The sequence below is a fragment of the Bidens hawaiensis genome, unplaced genomic scaffold, assembly GCF_021521415.1.
Source record: "Bidens hawaiensis isolate Kalapana, Puna unplaced genomic scaffold, B.hawaiensis_p1.1 tig00005977_1, whole genome shotgun sequence".
NCBI lineage: Eukaryota > Viridiplantae > Streptophyta > Magnoliopsida > Asterales > Asteraceae > Bidens > Bidens hawaiensis.
The window spans coordinates 6,991-11,567 of NW_027491396.1; the positions used below are offsets into that span (position 1 = coordinate 6,991).

A 4,577-nucleotide genomic window follows, 5' to 3' on the forward strand; every position below is an offset into this window, starting at 1 on the left:
TCTTTGCACTATCGTCTCTTTCTTTACATATTTTGCTTCTCCTGCATTTAGAAACTTGGCATTGTCATGTTTAATTTTTGTGTTCTAAAAATGCATATTCTCATAAATCTACTGCACACAAAAAAGACTAACTCGATGACTTGATTTTTTGTTCTAGGTGTATGCTTATAAAACAAGTCATTCCTAGTTGCTATATATTATACAAAACCCAATCTGGTAATCGATTTGAATTAAAAAAATATAAGACACATATATAGCTCACTCATAAAAGTTTTAACTAAGGAATTTTAGTACATAGACGAAATCAACTACAACAAAATATCCTAGATGTTATATATCTTCATCCGAGATCACCTTGTGATATCAACTACTCATCAAGAATCATCATAATTTGGTTGCATCCTTCCAACATATTTCATCAAATATCAACTCTGTATGCTTGTCGATTTATCTCTAGAGTTCAAGAATGATGTAGTAGCATATAGTTATGGGCACTGTTATCAACATTCCAAAGATAACCCTGAAACGAACAAAGTTAAATATGAATTCATACAAATAAACAAACAAATAACCACGATACAACCCTTTCTTATGAGAAGATCGTATATGCTTACGAAGTGCTAAGAATTGTTGCATGAACATCGTATTCCTTGGCGAAAACAAACGGTACAATCCCTGCTGATAGTGTAGCCTACCAATGTATTTAAATATCATCAAAACTAATCTTGAGCTATACCAACTTAAAAAAACTATAAATGCGGCAAGGACGTGTTGATGGAACATATACCTGAACGACAGCGACACGAAAGAGGGTACCACGAAGGCCAACCAGAAATGCAGACAACGCGGCTACCAACGGTCCTATTAGAAACTTCACAACTATAGAAAGCATAGCCTTTGATCTCCCACACGCTATTAACTTAGGTTGAAGCGCCATAAACAAACCTTAAAACATGATGGTTATTTTTAAGTAAAAAAACTGGAAGTTTTGGAGCAAATCAAGAAATTAGAGTGATAAAAACACGACGAAAAGTATATAAAGTATGACGTTAAAGGTCTAAAACTTTAAGTGATAACCTCAACCAAAAGATGGTTCACATGACAACATAAAATGCATATAACTTATATTAATGGACAACCTCGACAATATTGTTGTGAAAAAGCCAACAACTTTATTGTATTTATGTTATTTCTAGATTTTTGTGACATTATGTCATCTGCTATAACAGCTAAAATTATACTTCACGACTGTAACAAAAATATATGGCCTTAAAAAGGGGTCTTGAAACAAAATTAAAAGGAAAAAACGTGACTTTATTGACCATGGTTTTGTTTGTGTTTAATAAATAATGTTTTTGAAAGTTGTCGTTCGAAAAAATAAAAATAAAATAAAATGTTTTAAATAAAAGTTAAATATTATTGTCAAATATACAAATACTTTAAAAAAACAAAAAGATCCTAGACTGAATAAATTAAAGACATTTAAATATAAATAAGTAAAGAAAACAAAATTTTTACTACCAAATTGAATTACGAAATGACTTAAGTTTTAAAAGTAATATAATTTTTTTAAATGTAATAGAATTTAGTTTTTACTAACTAGATCTATTAGGATAAAAAAAACATTTGATTAGTTAAAAATAATATATAAATAAAAAACTCGGTTTTAAAAATGTCAAAGCTCCATTTTATGTGTAGTCGGGTGCTATTACTCTAATATGGCGAAAATTAAACTCTTATATATGAACTTATAGTCTAGCTTTTAAGTAATAAAACTGGTTGTGTTATTTTGAACCTTAATTTTCCAACAAGTTCTTTTGTAGGATAAAATAACATCTATATTTTGTTAAGGTAGCTTTTAGAGATATTTTCATATAGATGGTTTTATAAAAATATATATGTATTGAGATAAAGGTTAAATATTATTATTTGGGTTAGACTAAATGTACAGATTTTCTTGCCATGCCCATTCTCTAAGCAAAAGTTGTGTACTAAACTAGTATATATTTTTACCCTCATCCATACACATGTACAAATATATATCTTTTTTATATGTATATATATATATATATATATAACTTACCTAAGCTGAACATAGCCATCCCAAGACCAGTTTTGGAGATCAAGGAGATTGAATCATCTACTATTTTTGGCATTTTCAAATGCCACCTGTAATAGAAATACTCTGTTAAAAGAAATTATATAATTTATTGTTTCAATTTGAATAACTTACTAACATAATTTTCAAATAAATTTATTTCCTTTAAATGAAAAGCAAACTAAAGTTTCACCTGTAGGACACCAAAGCCCAAATTAGGCCTATGAGACTGGCGTATGTGTTAGGGTTCCTTATCAGTTTTCGCCACACCATCAACAGTATCAACCGGGCCATCACACCCGCGGACGGCATCTGGTTCCCGGGCCCTTGGTTCGTGTCGGGTTGTTGCTCGGCGACACCCGGTTTGACCCTCTCTTGGTCGCCACTTATCTTGATTTCAATTTCTTTCAACTCTACAACCACATCAAGGACAAATGTAAGAAGAATTAAATTTATAAAAAAGAAAAAAACATATTTACCTCCAAGCATGCTAAGATCGGGTCGTGAAGGTTGTTCCGTGGTCGCGTGGAGTTTCGAACGGGTGCGGCCACCTTTCGCAGTAACCGGCGCGCTAGAGCTTCGACCAAACATGTGGATGTCATGATTCAGCTTCATTGGTGGTGCTTGTTGGTCTTTTGTAACGCTAAAATATGGCGTCATGTTGAGAGATCTTCGAGACGGTTCATCTTCGAAATTCGAGCGTCGAGGGGTAGGGGTGGGACCCCTTGAATACATGTCATCCGCGGGGCCGAAATTCGACAACCGCCCCCCTGGAAACCCCGCAACAGAATTAAAATCCGATTGGTTCACATACGAACCTCTCGGAGATTAAATTGCGGACGAACTTACACTGTAAATTTCGACACCGGTAAGCGAGCCAACTCCGATCGACCGTCTGGACGCGCTCGACCTTCTCACCTTAATATGCAACTTCCCGTCGTTTCCAACCTCCGCGGACATCTCAAGAAAATCCTGCGCGTCAAGTGAAACGACGTCGGATTCGACCCGAATCGAGCGAATATCGGCTCCCGCGCCAGGAAACCTTTCCATGATAAGGGTTTTGGCAGCACGAAACTCAAACATAAACAAAAGCAAAGTGTACCACACAATGCATTGCATGACAACCACCTGAACCATTAACGCGGCCGAACGCTCGCCATACATGGCGGTTAGCAACGGTATTCCGATCACGAGCGTGTTAGGAAGAGTTGAGAGAGAGAAGAGGGTGATCATCCATTCAAAGGTTCCGTACTTTGTGAACTTTGTCCACAAGCCAAGAACGAGCAGTATGATGACTTTCTGGAGGCTGTCGGCCCCGATGAACTTGAAGTTCATGGCGTAAGGATCACCCATGGAGATGAAATGGAAAGAAAGTAAGGGGACAGAGAATATAGCGACAAATCGATTAATACCCGCGCACTGGTCGGGTGTGAAAATCTTCCACCACTTCACACTGCCGTACGCGAGAAGCATGGCGATGTATAACGGCACCATCGCCGTCACGATCGCGTAAAAATCCTTGCCGGTGATCATTTTCACAATGCAGATAAATTAAGGATATAGTGTTTTAGAGAGAATGGATGTGTGAACTTATATAATGTGTTTGTGGATACGTATAGGAATCGTCTAAGTATGAACACATGTATAAGTCGTTGACTGATGTCTAAGTTTTGACCAACGTTTTGCAAAAAAGTTTGTAGCTATATTAAATGATTATTAACTTAAATGTATCCATGAGTTTGTGGAAGTTGTCTACTTTGTTGTTAACATACAACGTATGGTAATTAATGTGAATTTGCATCTTGTCATACTTTAAGTAGAAAATTTATTATTTGAGGATTAATGCTTACACACGTATTTTATGTTTGAATGGATTAATTAGTTTGTGTCCCATAAGTTAGTCTTTAAAGTATCTACCAAAAATATACGGTAAAGAAAGGGTATTGTTTTAATTATATACCAAAATTAAAGAAAAAGAATGCCCATACTGCATTGTCCCATGGTGGATTTGCAAATACGTTCGACATAAAACTCCGGTGAAAGAAGCCTTACGCATCATTATATGAATTAGTCGCATCGTGCTAAGGTAAGTGTAGCTAGACTCGTTAGTTTATCAAAGTTTTTGTTATCATATAGCCCATACACATTTGTGATGCAGAATGTTAAAAACGGCTACAAACCCATTTTGGTGATAATAAGCAACTCATCCATCCTAATTATAAACCTTTTATTCCTTTACGATTCACTAGTATTCACAAATTTAATAGTTACATGCTATCATAACCTTTTAGTTTTTACATAGCTTTTTTTATAATAAAGTTGTTTATTATAATAAACCAAATTGTTTATAATAACTGATTAGTTTTATAAGAGAAATCAAAATAGTTTCTTTTGGAACATGTATCATTATTTTCTTTTAAAAGTATTAAACTATACGTGTCTCTTAAAACTATATTAATTGTGGGATCTCTTAGTTCTT

General features: G+C 34.8%; 1 pseudogene; it reads right to left on the bottom strand.

Annotated features, from left to right (window-relative positions):
- Positions 1–453: 453 nt before the first annotated feature.
- On the bottom strand, positions 454–3,700 carry LOC143631250 (auxin efflux carrier component 4-like; annotated as a pseudogene).
- Between the last annotated feature and the right edge of the window lie 877 nt (positions 3,701–4,577).